The 18,322-nt window shown below is 49.3% G+C and overlaps 2 pseudogenes across 1 annotated transcript in view; one reads left to right on the plus strand and one right to left on the minus strand.

Moving 5' to 3' along the window:
* Nucleotides 1-18,322, plus strand: part of LOC143695956 (uncharacterized) — a 758,734-nt pseudogene that overhangs the window by 281,405 nt on the left and 459,007 nt on the right. The window lies entirely within an intron of this gene.
* Nucleotides 5,599-11,215, minus strand: LOC143695902 (uncharacterized; annotated as a pseudogene).

Genomic DNA, 18,322 nt, shown 5'->3' on the forward strand with positions numbered 1-18,322 from the left:
CTGGAGTGGTGGTGGTGTAAATTGTAACAAGTTGGGCTATAGCATTTACTATAAACTTAAAATGTAGGCCCTACAGGCCTACATTTTTTGGACCAAAGACAAACCACTTCTATGGTTTGTGCCAATGTAAAATTGTGCCAACAATTCTGTAAGCTTGGGTGCGTACAAACCTTTTCATGCTTATTTGTTTGATCTGTCAAAACACCGATTGAGGTTGCGTTTCTATGGGTAGTTCCGTTAATCATTCGGATCCTATACTAATTTTTTTCCCCACTATCCCTTGAAGCTGCCAGGTTTTCTGGTTTTCCCATTCCTGCCTAGTGTATATCTGATTTTCATGCATAATGACAGTTGATAGGTTTAAATCCCTCACGTTTCCCATGGATCTGGAAAAATGAACAAAAGCCTGGGACCAAGGCCATTCAGTATCAAGTTGACTAAGGGTACTCTCAGTCCTTTCTACCCACTGGGGTGTGACTACTGTACTCAGTGTGGGCTTTGTTATAGCATTTATCTTAAGTTTGTAAACCAGGCCTTTTAAAATTAATGGATTTGTCAAGTTATTTTGCCAACGGCGTGTCACATAAGTTGGTTTGGCTAAAGTAAAATTATGCCAGCAATCAGCTGATTAATTTCTACAATCCTTTGTAATTGCATTGTTGGTTCTGGGGCCTAAAGTGTAGTTACCAACGTACTCCTGCCAGCAGCACAGAGTGAGGGGAATTTGTTTGGTACACTCCCACTTTGTCATAGGACACAGTTCTGTTGTAGGGATGTGCAAATAGTTTTTTCCATCTGGTGCTAAAAAATTTCCAGCACCTGCAATGGAGGTGGCTTTCTCATAGAGAGATCCTTCCACTTTTCTGCACGCTACCACAATCGACTCAGCAATTGTCCCAGTTAGGGCTCTAGTCCAGTCCTTCTGATCCCATCCCCACTCACTTGGGCGATATTTCTCAGAGTCATGCAGCACTATAGGCTCTAGGTTCAGGTGGTGACCCTTGGGATATGATCCTAGAACATTAGTGTGATGGATGGTAGCTTCAGACCACGGCCACTCAGCAGGATTCTGTCCACGGAATTGTGGTAGGATGCAGAAAAGTATCACCAGTGTTATCATGGTTCAGATGATCCTCATGTCCCTCAGGGTTCTTCTGGAAAAGTAAACACAACAGAATCCTGCCACTAAGGGACAGAAAAAGTTAGAATGATGGAATTATCCAGTGTGTATTTATCCGATGCTCTCTCCCTAGAGCATCAGAGGCTACCCATGCATGTTTATTCAGAGGGGTTTTTAGCACTAGTGGTAGTTCCCCTACAGTAGGGAGGTCCACCAGAACAGGTTGTCCAGGGTAATATGCTGGAATCTTGAAATCATCTGGTCTCCCTAGAGAGGATATTATGCTTGGAGCTATGGGGCAAAAAACAGTGATTTTGGGACACCCATTTACCCCCCCATCTGTCATTCACACTTTTCACAGCTTCCCATAACCGAACATCCCAATTTCCCTCCTCTGGTTTCAAAAGTCATTCCAAAAGACCATTGGTCCTTTCCACGATCCCGTTAGCCTGAGGGTAGTAAGGGGTGTGAAAAGTCCATTTAATTCCTTCATTTTTTGCCAAATCCTGTAAAATTCTAGCAGTGAAGTGGGACCCATTATCAGATTGAATTTCCTGTGGTTTTGGGAAAATTCCAAACCATCCCTGCAATGCTTTAACAGTATTATCTCCTGTAGGTCTTTTAAAAGCATTGGCCTGGACCATCCCAGATACAATTTCTACTCCTACTAGTGTTTAACTCCTGACTTCTTAAAGGGTCCAATATAGTCTACCTGCCACGCGTCCCATAAGCCTTTACCCTTTCTGAAATGCAGAGGGTCATCTTCCGAAGGATGTCTCTCCAGTCTCCAGTCTGCGATTGCTCACAGGTTGATACGCATGTTTTACACCTTTCCTTGGTGACAGGCCAACGCTGGGCAAGAGCTTCCTTGTACAAATCTTTCACACCTGTGTGCTGTCTTTTTACATGCAGCTATTCTAATAGTTTGTGAGAACTCAGCACATCGCTCCCGATGTCCAGAGATGCCAGGAGAACCCTTGGGGGGGTCTCGGAAATCCTGGAATGTTGCCAAGAGTGCTTGGTGGCTTGATTTTGATCCATCCACAGAAGTGACAGCAGTTTGAGCACATGAGAATCACTTTAGAGTGAAGGGTGTAAAAGGGACACATTTATAGGGTGAAATATAAACTTTAAGGTTTTTGGTACAGGGGGGTTATGGAGACAAGATGGGGCGATCAGGGCGTGTCTCGTCCTTCTTCTTTCTTCTTCTTGTCTTCCATCTCCTGTGGTGATGTTGGCACTTGGGGATTGGTTTATGGTGAAGGTGTACTTGCTAATATGGGTGAAAAGTATTGGAAAATAAAAGTAAATATCATGTATGTAGATTTTAGTATAAAAAGACATGACCGCCCCGTGGGTGGTCACGAGTGCCCTTGGCTGCCTTGCAGATCAGACCTCTGTTGGGCAGACAGAAAATTTTGTAGATAAGAAACAATAAACAATCTGAAGATCGAAAAGCTGAAGAGTCCAGACTCGTCCTTTGAAGTGCGTGCCACCCAAGAACCACCCTACCAGTGTCGGGGCAGAGACAGAGAGCCGAACCCGACAATAGTTGATCCCAGTCCTCTGTAATTTGTTCTTTTTCAGGGCACTTAGTCTTGCTAAATCATCAGCTTTATTGTTCCACTCTCCTGCTGGATTTCCATCTGTCTGGTGAAAGGCTGCCCACCCCAACAAAGTTCCCTTGGCTTGTGATGTTGAAAATTTCTTGCCACTTTTCCTTTTGCCATACTGGAATTCTGTTAACTTCCCAATCATTTTGCTGCCAAAAAGGAAGCCACTCAGTACATCCTTTATACACAGCATAGGAGTCCATGTAGATGCAGACAGGAGAGGTATTCTGTACCTCATGTTGGAAAGCACTCCAAACAGCTCTCAGCTCCCCAACCTGGGCACTGCCTTCTCCCTCGGTAATGATTCGTTCACCAGAGGAAATGTGGAGGGCTGCTGCCCTGTATCTCCACACCTTCCCCTCCTGTTTAGCAGAGGCATCAGGGAACCAAGAATTTGCTGATCGTTTGGTGGAGAAAGGAGGGGATACTTTAATTACAGAGGCAGGTTTGTCATGGCTGCTGCCCAAGTTCTCAGTTTCTTGTAGCACTAAATTTTTTACAGCTCCTTCTGTTATTGAGAAAATGTTACAGTAATGTTCAATCTGAGCATACCAGTTTGCAACTGAGGCCCTTTGGGCCACCCTGTCGGCGGGGGTGGGGTGGGGGGTCCCAGTAGTGACTGTCTTAATAACTTTGAAAGGGCCTCTCAAGACAACTGGTTGTTGTTGTGCAATTTTTCCCACTTCTATGAGAGCTAAGCTAACCACAAACAATCCTTTTTCCCAGGTAGTGTATCTTTTCTCAGCATCTTTGAAACCACAGGAATAGAAACCAACAGGCCTCCTCGGTGTTGCCACCACTTGGGGCGTGGCGTCCCGGGTCAAGGATGGCTCGGTGGCAGCACCTTTGCCACACAGACCAAGTACACGCACTCACCAATGTGGTGGATGGTGAAATGGTAACTATTTCTAACTGGTTTTTAATAAACAATGCTAACTTCTTTGAAATATAAGGTCCAAGATCAATAATAGGGCCTAATAAGGTAGAACCAAGGGCAATCAGTCATGGAGGCTGACTGAACCATGACTTAGTATATCTTTGCAGGACTTCCTCAGTTTTTTGGCTGATAGTTGTTAACACAGTTGACGATTTGAAATCATACATTTACCACAGCACCGAACTATCCTCCCAGAGTCTGCGACAGCTGACCTTAAAAGAAGAGTGATGTTGAGAACTCATGTCCGGATTCACGTTTCTCCAAAACTCCCTTTGAACCTTTTGACGCAGAAAAACTCTGGGCTGATTGGCGATCATTCCATTCAAGTAGAGCCAGAACCTGGCCAGAGTTCAAACTCTACTTGATGGATACCACTTAAAACAAGACTTTCAAAAACATTTATGTGAACCATGACTGATAACATTTTTGTTGAGCTTTTTTCCCCCAGTCCTTCTCTGCACCGGCCTTTCCTTTAGTTTGGTCACTGAGTTTTTCACGACCCCAGTATGGTCTGCCATTGGGCTGCTTGATGATTCGTCACAGCCTTTAGGAAGCGGGGTATACGGGCCATGGGGGCGTCTGAGGATTCAGTCCTGCAAAACAAGCTTTACAAATTTCATTAGTTTTTGCCCTGAAGGTCCAGTTTTATCGACTTAAGCGGACACCATTTAATTTTACTATTTTTCTTGACGGCTGTGTACCCTCGCCCTGTGAGTACCAGCCTCCAACCCGTTTCCCATTCTCCTAACTAATTTTTAATCATGACTTGTGGGCCTTCCTCTAGTGCCCGGGTGGCCCAGTGCCTCTGGGCAGGACTTTTTGTTTCGTCTCCCCTGGGGAACTGATTTAAAGCCAGCAGGGCGGTTGCTAGGATGCACGCTTGATCTTTTGGCCGGATGGAATTGGTAAAACTCTCTGTCAGGCTTCGACCTCGCCCCTTTGTCTTAGCATTGGGCCGCTCCCTCCCTCTAGGCTTGCCCCGCCTCCTGCTGGGGGAGGCCAGTGCCTTGTAATGAGATTTCCAACCAATGCTTCAAGCGGCATCAGCTCCCCCTCCGTGTCTTTTCCTTCCTTTTTGCCTGCGCGTGTCTGCGTTGTCCTGCAGACCTTCTCCATCTCTGCCGATCACGCCCGTGTCTGCATCCCCCCCTTCTGGCGCCCACCACCCCGTGGCACGTAAGGCGGAGGCCCCGCCCAGGCTCCCTCGGACTCTGAGTCAATGGCAGCGCCCCGCGCCTCCGAGTTAATGGCAGCGCCCCGCGCCTCCGAGTCAATGGCAGCACTCCATGTCTCTAAGTTAACGGCTGCGCTCTGCACCTCTGAGCTAACGCCTGCACCTCACGCTTCCTCTAGCAGCCCATCCCAAATGACCGCTTTTTCCCCTCAGCCAGCGTGCCTGAGCTTGGGAGCTGCGAAGAGCGTCCCCGCGGCTGTAAATCCCCACACTCGGCAGACTCACGATCACCCGCAGTCTGTGCGGCCGTCCCCACACCCTGCCGGGGCCCTGCCTGCAAACAGTCCTGTGTGGTTTTCCACATTTCCTGCTCCTGCTGAACTTTTCGCAGAGCTCGCGTGACTCTGCCCCATAATTTAAGATTTCGCCCCGAGCCTGAGGACAAAGCCTCCTCTGCTAGGGCCCCGGTACAACTATCCCACACTTCGAGGTGGAAAATATCCACCAGCTGCCCAATAACCCCAATCCGCAGGAGCCTCGACACTACGAGGATAAAATCTCCTGGCTCGCAGTCTACGCCCCACTGCCTATGAATTTTAAAAATGACCTTTGGGAGGTACTCCATTTTCTCCTTCGCCGGTCCTCGGCGCCAGACTTCCTCCTTTGCCGGTCCTAAGCGTGAGACTTTCCCCTCTCGCCGGTCCTCTGGGAGCGTCCTCCCTGCCGGGGACAGTCCTGCTGCTCCGGCTGCTGTTCACTCGCCCAGGCGGTTCCCGCTTCCCGGATTGTCCCGGGTTTCGGCACCACATGTTGCCGACACTTGGGGCGTGGGGTCCCGGGTCGAGAACGGCTCGGTGGCAGCACCTTTGCCACACGGACCAAGTACACGCACACACCAATGTGGTGGACGGTAAAATGGCCTTGATTAACAGTTGAACCAGGTCATTTATAACAGGGGTTAACGGTAAAAGGTAACAGTAAAAGGGGAGGGGTTCTGCCTGACCGTAACATCGCAATATCTTAACCTCCCACACATCGGACCCTCAGGACCCTGCTGCCGTAGCTGTACTGACAGCCCTGAGGAGCCAAATCCCCATTCCACCTGAAAGGGATCTGTGGGATGGATAGGGTCCAGTGCTTGGTGAGCTGTTGCTTCAAAAAACAGCAATTGCAATGCTTCCTCCTGAGAAGGAGTCCAATCCCATTTCACCCCGTTTGCTCAGCAAGTCATGAAGGGGCCTGGCAATTATTGAAAGATCTGGAATGTGTTTTCTCCAGAACACTAATAATCCTAGAGCTTGCTGGAGATCTTTCCTGGATTCAGGCATTTTGATCTGATCTAAAGAGGTTAGGATATCAGGTGGAATACATGTCATACCTCCTTTCCAGCAAATTCCCAAAAACTTCACTTCCTGAGAAGACTTCTGAATTTTCTCTGGGGGCATCTGCAAATCAAGACTTTCTAAGTGAGAGATTATTTTCTGCTGATGTTTCCCTACTACCTCTATTTCACACCCCCCCCCAGCCCAGAATGTCATCAATGTATTGATAAACAGCTACAGGATCAGGTTTGGGTGTTTTTTCTAATTCCTGGGCTAAAGTAGGGTGGGCCAAAGTGGGGGAGTGTTTGTAGCCTTGGGGAAGCCTAGTGAAAGTGTATTGCTGTCCTTCCCATGTGAAGGAAAAACAGTCCATATCTCCTGGCTGTATGTGTATCATAAAAAACATGTCTTTGACATCTATAGGTCCCATGACTGAGTGAGCTTTTTCTTGAATTGATGTCATTAATTCAGCCAAATTTGGGACTGCTGCTGTAAGAGGGTCTGTGTTGGCATTAAGCCTGCAGAAGTCTACTGTCAGCCTCCACTTCTCATTGGGTTTCCAAACTGGCCACACTGGCAAGTTGAAAAGAGAATGGGTATTGACTATCACTCCTTGGTCTCACAAGTCCTGTATAACTGGTTTGATGCCCTCTTTGGCACCAGAAGGTAGAGGGTATTGTTTTACATGAGTAATTTTGCTAGACAGTGAGGAGGATGCAGCTTGGAGCAGTCTAATGTTAAGACGTGGCATGCCAAATGACCACAGGAATCCCTCAGAATCTTCCCACTGCCTCCCAGCAATAACATCCATCCCTAATAAATTGTTTGGAATATCCCCCATTTTGACAACTAATTGATTCTCCTCTCCATGGAGTGTGAGTTTTACTAAGGCCACATTCATAGATTCTGTAGTTCCTAGGGCATTTAAAGCACATCATTGTTTCTTTGTTGGAACAATTCTACACTTCTGGGCGTCCTTTTTGTTAGTGCAGAGATTTGTGCCCCAGTGTCAATCAGAAAGGTTACAAGTGCCTGTTTGAAGCCTGTGATAGCTGTGATCAGTATATCTCCTGATTTATGTTTAGTGAGCATTCTCAGATACATCCATGCTCCAGCCCTTCGCTCACCTATAAGGGATGGAGAGCCTAGTTTCTCTGGTTCTGTGTTTGCTTTGGCTCACATCCTAAATTCTGAGGGAGAGGCTGGGAGAGGGTTTCTTTTGGCTCACTGGCTGGATTCTGAGAAGGGAGGGGTGAACTGGGTTGAACTGATAAATTCGGTTTCTGATAGTGCCAATTAGTTATTATTTTCTGTCATTTATCAAGGGGCAAACCATCCATCACCTCTCTGGGGACCCCCCTTTTAACTTCCAACAACCACCAATGGTGGTGGTTAGAGATCTGTTTTCCCTTCCCTAAATTTTCACCGTGAGGAGCCCCGATAAACCAAACACCGTTTATTTTTTCTGATTTCTCCTCCAGGGTTTTTACAGGTCCATATCATCTACTGTAATTAATCAAATCTACTGCAACCTCGCTCCATGCCCAAACTTTATGGCTACTGGCAGGTGAATCAGATTGAGAAGCTGGGGGCTGTGAGGGGATGGAGTATGGAGTGAAACCAGGATCAGTAGATCCAGTTTGGTCAGTGGGGTTACCAAGGAATCTATCTAGTCTCTCTACGGGACCCAAGGCCATTATGGTTTTCTGTAAAGTAATTGCTGTAGGTTTAGGAAGCCCTCAAATTAAAGGAGTCATAATTTCAGGCTTTACAGGTAATTGCATTGGTGACTGAAAACCAGGAATCAACCTTTTTCATGAATCATTTGCAGGCAGGTGGCTTTGTGGGCGCCTTCCAAAAGCTGGTCGGGGGCACTGACTATAGCTAAAGGGTCTCCCCTTTCCAAAGGATTAATTCCCCCGGCCCAGAAAGGCACACATTGTGTCAGGGACCACGTGTCACGCTTATCTCCTGTTGTTAGGAAAACTCCATGTCCCCAGTACCCACTGGCCTCCTGTTCAGTTAATTTAATTTGATCTCCACCAGTGAGGGACACTTGGAAGATGTATTCTGTCTCCGATTCTTGTGGGAGGCACCCAAATTCTTTCTTCAGCTTAGTCAATTTGGTAGTACTGAATGGTATTTGTTTAGTTGTGATATGTGGTTCAAAATCTTCATCATTAATATAATTATATTCTGTTTTAACCAAGGGTCTCAAATGAGGGCAGCAGTTTTCTCCACAGTTTTTTTACTGCTTCTAGTTCCTTATAGGGATAAATCTGTTTAATGTGAGGAGTTTCTTTTCCTCTGCCTGTGTTGAGGAATCAGCATTCAGTGAATTCTTAACATGTTCCTCTCTAAGGGCAGCTCGTAACAGATGGATCTCATTCCTTTCTTCATTTAATTGTTTTTTCCAAATTTCAACTAGGTTTTGAAGGGAGTCCATTATAGCTTTTTCCTCACTTCTTCACTTTAAGAGAGTTTTTATAGCTGCTGTGAGACAAGCTCCCAAAACTGAGCAGAGAATAGTTTTATTTTTACCCAGTTTAAATTTTGTTTCATATTGTAAAGAACATACTCTATCAATAACATTTTTCAAATTAAATCAGTTACTTTGTGCCCGTTCTTCTTCTCCGGGAGAAGGTTTGGCATTGTGTTTGGCTAGTAGAGCATAAAATTCAGCTTTAACTTTTGCGCTGAGGTTTTTCGTCATTTTGTGAAGGGACCAAAACCATGACAGGGATGTGTAGACTTAAGGTACACAACCACACAGCGTCTGCTATGTTGCCTTCTTGGGAAGGCAGCGGCGACCTGGTTTTGGAGTTCAGCACGGTGATCCCCTCCCGGGACCTCTCGGGCCAGTAACGAAAACTAACACCAATGTGGTGGACGGTTAAAGGCGATTTATTCTTCTGTCTCAAGGGGTTTTATGGACTAAGGGGTTTCTCTACGTCAGAAAGGGGTTTGGCTATACTTTCTAGGGTTAGTATGGAGTGGAAAGTTACTGGCATCTATAGGTTAGGGGGGCTACATGTTTGGCTACATTCCAAGGGTGATCCTTATCTCTGGGGAGAGGGGCAGAAGGAGTCCTGTAATTTTCCGTCACAGCCCAAAATCTTCCGAACGCCTGTCCCTTACCTACCACACTTCCCCCCCCCTCTTTCACAAATGAATGAGGTAGTCCTATACATAGGCACTGTAATGAGGTAGGAGGTTGAGCTCTGACTAGGGAAAAGGGTCTTGGGAAACCTGAGTAAGTTTCTGCCAGGCAAGTCTCTCGTGACTGGCATCAGTGCTCTGTCCATGGTGACCTGGCAGATAACAGGACTGTCCACTAGGCCCTGTGGAAGCACCCTCCATTGGAAACGGAGGTTAGGCCGATTACCGTTTGGAAACGCAACGGAAAAGGCGAAGCGTTCTCTGTCGTCCGGATGCAGGGGTATCGAGAAGAAACAGTCTTTGATGTCCAGCACTGCGCATGGCTGTCCTTCAGGGATAGCTGAATTCATGGGTAGCAGTGTCTGGACTGGACCCATGGGTCGAATCATCTTGTTCACTTCTCTCAGGTCGTGGACGAGACGATAACCCTCTCCGGACCTTTTGGGGATTACAAACACAGGGGTGTTCCATGGGCTGGTGGAGGGTTCTGTGTGACCCTTTTGCACTTCGCGGTCGACCAGTTCCAGCAAAGCTGCCACTCGAGGCTCTGACAAAGGCCACTGCTCCCTCCAAATAGGATCTGATGATTTCCAAGTCAATTTGATCGGCAGCTGAGGGTGTACAGCAGTGGCCTTTATGATAAATTTGTAATCCTGACTCCTAGCATAGCAAGGACTTCCCTTCCTATTAGTGGCGGAGAGTTTTGCAAAATGTGGGGGTAAATCGCTACTGTCTGTTCTGGTCCCTTGTTTGTGTGAAGTGTTATAGCCACCAGCTGGGTGCTTTTCCACACCCGGGTTTGTCCCCCCACCCCGTTCACTGGAGGGACTTCCTAAAACTGCCAATGCCTGGGCCAATGCGACTGGGGGAGAATCGTGCAGTCTGATCCCGTGTCTGCCCAAAACTGAAGCCCTACGATGTGGGGGTCCTGACTGCCATAGAGGCGGCATGTCCCCCATATCATCAGGGGTTCCTTCCCTATTTTCATGGCCAGGGCCACCCAGGGGTCCCGGTCTGGGGCATCCCCTGCTGGCCCTGTAGCGCTTGCGCGGCTTGTGGTGGTGGGGGGTGTGAGGGTACGGTTGGTGGTGCTGCATAGCCCTGCCATTGTATCGCTGGCGGGGGTGCGATACTGACTGCCTCCTGTGGGAGCATAGGGTATGAGGATCCCCTGCCCCACTGTGGGTTGGCATAGATGGGCCGTCTCGCATCCAGAGCGGGAGGGGGCTGAATATGGCCCGCACGCCCCCTCCCTCTCCCGTTTCCCCGGGGCCGGGATCTACAGTCCCTAGCGAGGTGACCTCTCTTCCCACAGTTCCAGCAGACCCCTCTGGGACGCTGCTGGGGCGAGGGTGTTGCCTGGGGAAGCTGTGCCAGCTGGGGACAGCTTGCCGCGACATGACCTGACTGTCCACATTTGAAGCAGGCCATCACACTGGTTAGGGTGTGGACAGCTGCTTGAAGTGGGGTCAGCTGCTCTTCCCTCACAACATGCTTAATCATGTCAGCCAGGCTGGCCCCAGCTGGCAGGGAACGCAATATATCTTTGGTTACGGTGTTACATTGCTGCCGAAGGCAGTCGGCTACCACCGGGCCTTTTGCGACAGCGGGTAAATTAGAAGAGTCCACCGCAGCCTGAAGGCGGTCGACAAATTGTGTAAAGCCTTCACTCTCCCCCTGTTTGATGGTCGACCGTGGTGTCGGTTTGGCCACCACCCTGGATGCGGCGCGTATAGCTTCTCTGGCCGCCCGGGAAGTCGCCCTGACTTCCTCGATCCGAAGCTGCGCAGCTTGTTGCTGGGGGGTGGCTACTTCGTCATGCTTCCCCAACAACCTAGATAAACTCGACCCGTGGAGTGGCTGCCCTTCCCCCGCTGTCTGAGCGAGCATGGTTGCACATTGGTCCGTCCATTCCTGTTTAAATATTATCAAACCCGCCCCATCAAAAAGCATACGGCTTATTTGCACGATATCAAAAGGGAGTAAATCATCATTGCTAAAAAGACCATCCACGAGAGTGGAAACCACCCCTGAGTTAATTCCTTTTTCTGAAATAGCTTTTACTATTGTCTGAATGTCTTTAGTATTGATGGGAGCATACGTTCTTTGCTGGTTCCCCTGGGGTCCTGTAATTCTCACCAGGAAGGCATACACGGACGCCGCGGGCGCCCATCCCGCGCATTCGATTTTGATTTTACCCCAGTCGGTGAGTTCGTATTGGGGCTGGTTCCCGACTGTGTTAAAAGTTTTATTTGGTTTCGTCCGAAACCGCATTGATTCTGTTTTCTCTGCTTCCGAGTCGCTGCTGGACTCGGTCGGCTCCGCAGGGCGGTCTGGGGAGCTGTGGTTCCCTTCAGAGTTGGAAGTCGACTGCCAATAAACTTCCAGTCTCCCCTGCCGTTTTGTTCAGCTTCGGCCCCGCTCCTCCGCTCGGAGGCGGTGCCGCTCCCGCCCCCTGGGCTCGCCCTGCCTCCCGCAGGGAGGGATCTCTCCCATATATGGTGGCAGCAGTGGGCGCGGCTCCCGAGCGAGTGCCTGCCCTCTGTCGCACCCCCCACACGTGTCTGCTGTGATCCACAGCTCCCGGCCGGGCATGGGCTCAGCGCTGGTTTCACGCGCATGCGTGTCCGCGGCTGGCCGCGTTTCCGGGTTCTTCCCGCCGCGGGCCGATGGGCTCCACCCCCCTTCCCGGCCACCCACGCCGTGTTCGAACGGGTAAGGCGGCAGATCCCCTCCGCCGCCCGCCCGCGCGCTTGCCTTCTCGATATTTCGGGCTTCTGCCGCCAATCCCTCCCAAAAGGACCGCGCGCGTCCCTCCGCCCCCTGCGCTAAGTCGGCCATCGGCAGGGAAGGGATGGCCGGGGGGCCCGCGGGCATTCTGGGGGGTTCCGGAGGGGGTTTGGGCCCCGGCGGGTCCCTTGAAAGGGTCAGGGGGTCCCCCGGGGGCTCTGGGGGTTCTGGGCTCGGGGAGGGATGGGATGCGCCCGGCCCCCCCGTCTCCCCGCTTTCAATCGGGTCGCTATCGGGGGCGTTCGTGTTATCGCCCCCTCCCCCAGCTGTGGCGTGATTAACAGACAGGAACGCTCAGCGTTCCACGTCTCCCGTTCTTCTAATGCTTTGCGTAGGGCTGCTTCTGCCTTCCCCCACGCTTTCAGGCTTTTGCTGCTGCCCGTGGCTTTTGTGTCCTCTGCTAACGCGACAGTGCATTTCTGCCACGCCTCAGAATGCAATATATCTATGGGTCGGTCAATGACTCCGAGCTCGAGGAGTCTCGTTAAAGTGAGATTAAAATTCCTGAGCTCCCATTTGATTCCCCATTGCATATGTATCGAACTTACGACCTTCGCTATCGCTTCCATACGAATCGCGGGTCCCGGGGCGTCCCCCTGCTCCGCCACAGTCGTTCCCACCACTGTGGCCGCTGTCCCCTGGCCAGGAGTACCCCCGTCGCTCGGACCTGCGTCGCTCCCGGGTTTTGGCACCACTATGTTGCCTTCTTGGGAAGGCAGCGGCGACCTGGTTTCGGAGTTCAGCACGGTGATCCCCTCCCAGGACCTCTCGGGCCAGTAACGGACGCTAACACCAATGTGGTGGACGGTTAAAGGTGTTTATTGAGGGGTCTCGGGGGCATTTATGGACTAAGGGGTTTCTCTACGTCAGAAAGGGGTTTGGCTATACTTTCTAGGGTTAGTATGGAGTGGAAAGTTACTGGCATCTATAGGTTAGGGGGGCTACATGTTTGGCTACATTCCAAGGGTGATCCTTATCTCTGGGGAGAGGGGCAGAAGGAATCCTGTAATTTTCCGTCACAGCCCGAAATCTTCCGAACGCCTGTCCCTTACCTACCACATTGCTGTGTTTCCCTTGCTTCCCTGGGTGGGTGAAGAGACTAAAAGTGCCTGAGAGGTTCTACTCAGTTACTTCAAGTAGTCCCTTCACTTCCCAGACAGTCCAGATTCACACATACACAAAAACAGTTTCCCTTTTTGCACTAAGAGATCTTTTGTGAAATTCTGAAGGCAGAGCCCTCAATTGAGTATGGGGGTGCTTTTCACCTAGGCATGTGCAATTTGTGGGAAATTTGAGTCACTCCCTTTCCTTTTTAGACAACCACTCACCCCTTTCGGGGTATCGGGCTCGGTGCGGCTGGAGAGAAACATCCTTCCCCTGTTACAGACTACACACAACCCTGCAAACCCCTCTGTCTGTCAGAATCCTGTCCATGACGCCAATTTCATGTCACGATCCACTCGTACAAGTGGGGTTGTGATGATTCATTAACTGATCTCAGAGTGCAAAAACAACAGAGAGGGGATTTCAGTCTTGATCAAAACAAATGCACCTTTTATTGAGTGCCCACAGCAGAAGCAATAGAAGGATTAGAAAGGAGATAAAGGATAGAGGGAGAGAGAAGAAGACAGGGGTGGGAATAGCTACCAATGGAGAGACAAAATCCTCGTGGTCCAGCCAATAGATCCATCTTGTCACGTTGGGGAGAATCTCAAATTCTTTGCATAACTCAGGGGTTTTGTATAGTCATCCACCAAGGGGAGAACAGATAAAAGACAATGGAGAATTAGTCTATTGAAAATGAGTAAGACAGTCCATGTTCCAAAACAGGACAAATCAATCTCAGCGGTGAGCGAGACCCATTGTTTTCAGGATTGGTGTCTATGAGAAACCAGTCTTGGTGCAGCAAACACACCTGCAGGCAACACTTGGCAAACATCCCACTTCAGTCAGGCCCGCGCCCCTGTGTTAGAATTTTAAGGGTCTCAGTCTCAGTCCTTGGGAGGAGGCTTCCCTTACAGCGCTTGTGAGGCATAGGAGGGATCTTCTATGGGGGGATCACCAGAGTTACTCCAGAAAGTTCATCTGGCCAAGAGGTGGGGAAATTCATGGGCCATTGTGATGAGCAGGGATCGTGAAGCAGGTGTAAGTGTACAGAGCAAGCCGCTCCCTGTCAGCCCCTGCTCAAAGCAGTTGTAACGTGGGGGCACAGCAAGCACAGCTGCAAACAATCACTTGGCGAGCATCCACCCCAACCAGGCCAGAACTCCAGCCAGGGTCCTCAGGGTCTTCCTCTCTGTCCTTGTGATGGTCGTGAGGCAAATGAGGGAAACTTTGGACTGTCTCTTACAACAGTTTACTTTATCTCTTCCTCAACAATCCCCCCTCTGGGAGATATCTTCTGTTATTGGGCCCTTGAGTGTCACTGCATGACTGATAACAATTTCATCATCTCATTGTGAGATGCTCCGGCCAGAGGGAGGAGCCAAGCATTCCTACCTGGATATAATTTGACATTGGGAAGAAGAGAGACAGCCTTTTCCCACTGGATTCCCAGAGGAGCAGCTATCTTTTCCACTGCATTCCCAGAGGAAGTCCAGGCCCATCTACGCCACCACTGGAGCTTCAGAGGAAAACTCCACCCTTCTACAGGATCACTGCTTCAACAGAACCCCACCTGTCACTGCAGGAGCACTGCAGCCTCCATTTAATAGGACTGCTACCACCACTGTGACCTACAGGGTGTCAGGTCATATTCTGACTCTGCCAGTGGGGTTTTTTTGTTTGTACTATTGCATTTGTATTTTTAGTTTTCCTCGTAAAGAACTGTTATTCTTATTCCCATATCTTTGCTCGAGAGCTTTTTAATTTCAAAATTATAATAATTCAGAGGGAGGGGGTTTACATTTTCCATTTCACAGGAAGCTCCTGCCTTCCTTAGCAGACACCTGTCTTCAAACCAAGACAGAATGCCATCCATATAATGTAGGATAATGGCATCTGGGAGAGTCCTTTGGATGGGAGATAGGACAAGGGCCATGTACCACTGGCATATATAGGGGAGTTTTTCTCACTTTGGGGGAGGACTCACCGGTGGTACCGCTTCAGAGGTGCCTGTCTGTTCAGGGAGGGGATGGAAAAGGTGAATATGGGAGCATCTTGAGGATGGAGGGGGATGTTGAAAAAGCAGTCTTTGATATCAACGACCACCAGTCTCGAGTCACAAGGAAGCAAGGACGGAGAAGGAAGGCTGCAAGGGACCCATGTCCTCAATGACCTTGTTAATTTTACAAAGGTCATGGCGGAGTGTCCACCTGTCCTTGCCAGGTTTTTTGAGAACAAAGACAGGGGAGTTCCAAGGGCTGTTGGTAGGTACAATGTGGCCCTTGGAGAGCTGCTCCTCCACAAGAAGCTCGAGGATATGTAATTTCTCTGTTGAGAGGGGCCACTGATGCACCCACGGTGGGGTGTCAGTCTTCCAGGTGATTGTGGGGTGGTGCACTCTGCAGTGGCCCCAAATAGAAATCCCGGGACAGAGGTGGAATATCAAGTCAAGCTCCCCACTGGGACAACAGGTCCCTGGCCCACAGGGTGGTGGGTGCCCTGACTACAAATGGCCTGATGGTGGCAGTTTGGCCCTCCAGTCCCTCTGTTGTGATAATACGCTCGCTCCTCATGGAGATGGCGGCTCCTCCAATCACTGAGGTGACTCCAGTGACAGGAGTCAGCTCCTGGTTCAGGGGCCATTGAGGTTGTGTAATGATAGTAACGTTGGCCCCTGTGTCCACCATCCCTTGTAGGTGGATGTCATTACCTTTATTCAACTGACTGCACTTTATAAGGGGCTTGTCTTGGCCCATGATTTCAACCCAGCATGCCATTGGGTGCTCTGGGATATTGTCTATGCTTAATGGCAATAAAAAGGCTTGGGCAATCACAGTCTCTCTGTGCAGGAAGTGTGGTGGTTTTGTGCAGCAGAAAGTGACTGTGATTTCGTCACTTGGCCCAACAGTTTGCACTTCCACTATAATATGTATTTCATTTGGTCCATGAATACAATTACCTATTACCAGCACATCCCTCAGGCCCTCTAGGGGTCCATATTTTCTGGTGGGAATACGATAGAAAGCAGAGTCATCAAATTGTATAGACAAAGCACTCACCAGTTGGTGTCATGTCCTGACCTGAACTTGCTGGAAAGCCTTGGTCACTCTGGTCTGTTGTTCGGAGTATGAAGAGCTCCGCGGGAATTTCCCACGTATTGGACCTCCAGAATAGTGGGGAGGGTACAGTGAAACAGCTTTCCATTTGCTGTCTTCACACGGGGCCACCCTGCAGTCTGTTGGAAGTTTTTTGGCTGATAATGCTGCTGGTGGTGGTGAGGTTACTGGTGATAACAAAACTGAGAACAGTTGTTAGAATGTCTGTTGCAATCCATACAGTGTGATGAATGGCACCCCTTTGGTGGCTGCTGGTCTTTAGGCATTTTGTATTCTGGACAGTCCTTCAAAAAAAGGCCCAGTTCCCCACAATTAAAACATTTTGCAGCGTCTTGGGATGTTAAAAAGGCCCTCTCCCTTAGAGATTGCCCTTGCCACAGTGTGTTCAGTGGAAGATAATTTGTTGCAGGCCTCGTCCATCTGGTTGATTGTAGGTTCTGGGTCCAAGGCGAGAGCTCTTAATATTGTTTTGCAGTCATTGTTTGCCTTTGCCAAGGCCATTTTATTTAGCACTTCCTTCTTGGCCTCTGGGCCTTCTATTTGTCACTCAAGTGCAACTTTAAGTCTGTCTACAAATTTCATGAAAATTTCACTTACCCTTGTTTAATGTTATTGAAGCTCTGTGTAGGTAGGGTGTCGTCAAGAGTGAGGAGCAGGGATGTCTTTGCAGCAGTGGTGATGTCACCGAGTGCAGCTTCTTGTAAATCCTTTGCTTGGTCTTGTGGCTTCTGGAAGTCACCTTCTCTTGCCATTTATTCAAGGGTTAAATTTGGTTTGTTGGCATCTTTTGAATATGTGTCCGCCAGTGATTGGAGATGCCTTTTTTACTGCCTCTCCCACAGCATGTACTCGACCGGGGTGTGAGACTCTGTCCAAAGTTTCTCTCATCTGCCTCATGATCGCCATTGGGGACCACTGAAGAAAAGACCCTTGTCTGAAGTTTCTGGCCCTGTTGGAGAAAGTTACGTGCCAACGGCTCCGAGACCTGAGCACAGTGCTAAGCTATTGTTCACAGGTGTTGTTTCCTGTATGCTACACTGAGCCCAATGAAAGAAGAAGGGGGCATCTTGCCTTTTTGCAGCAATAGCCTTGGAAGCTGTCCCACCTCTCAGCCTGGCTGGACTTCTCCTGAGTCTTGCGTGGTCCCCCCACAGAAGACCCTCACCTGTTTTACAACCACCGTGACAGACAGACTGAGATGTAAGGAGCCTCTCCATCAAGGAATGAGACATGAAACCCCCATGTGAAAAGGCCCCTCTGCTCCTTCCAAGGACTGGGACTGAAACCCCCAGCCCGGGGCAGGTGTGTGGGGGAGGCAAGCTGACCAAAGCGAGATGTTTGCCTGCAGGTTGTGACCGCTGGACCAAGAAGACAATGGCTCTCGTTTACTGCTGAGAACATGGACTACCTGTTACATCTATTCTTTATTGTATCTGTTTCCCCCCCTCCCTCACAATTTTCAATAGAGTTATCATAATAAAAACCTCTGAGTTAGCGAGAGACTTCGAGATCTCCCCAGACGTGACCTGGTGAACTCCATCGGCTGGACATCAAAGGACTTGGCTGTTCTATGTTTGGTAGCTATATACCTTCCTTTCTCTTCCTCCCTCTTTTCCTTATTTTTCCCTTTTTTCCCCAATTCCTCCCCAACACATTTGGCTGTGGTTATTCAATAAAGGTGCATTTGTTTTGATTATCACTGCAAATCCCCCTGTGCCGTGTCGGTTTTTTGCACCCTGAGATCAAATCCACGAACAATCACAAAACCCGTTCGTAAGGATGGATTGTGACACGGGGAGAGTAGGCAGTTCATGATATTTTTATTTTCATGCACGACCAAGACACGGTCAGAGAAGGTGGCTTCCAGAAATTTTTTTAAGAAATGCAACCCCCAACCATATTCCTTAGCCACTTTGCAGAGCTCCTTCAATTCCCCGTAGGGGATCGGCTCCCAGGAATTGATTGCAGTCACTCTTCTGCTGTGTTT

This window comes from Agelaius phoeniceus, chromosome 27, assembly GCF_051311805.1.
Source record: "Agelaius phoeniceus isolate bAgePho1 chromosome 27, bAgePho1.hap1, whole genome shotgun sequence".
NCBI classification, from domain to species: domain Eukaryota; kingdom Metazoa; phylum Chordata; class Aves; order Passeriformes; family Icteridae; genus Agelaius; species Agelaius phoeniceus.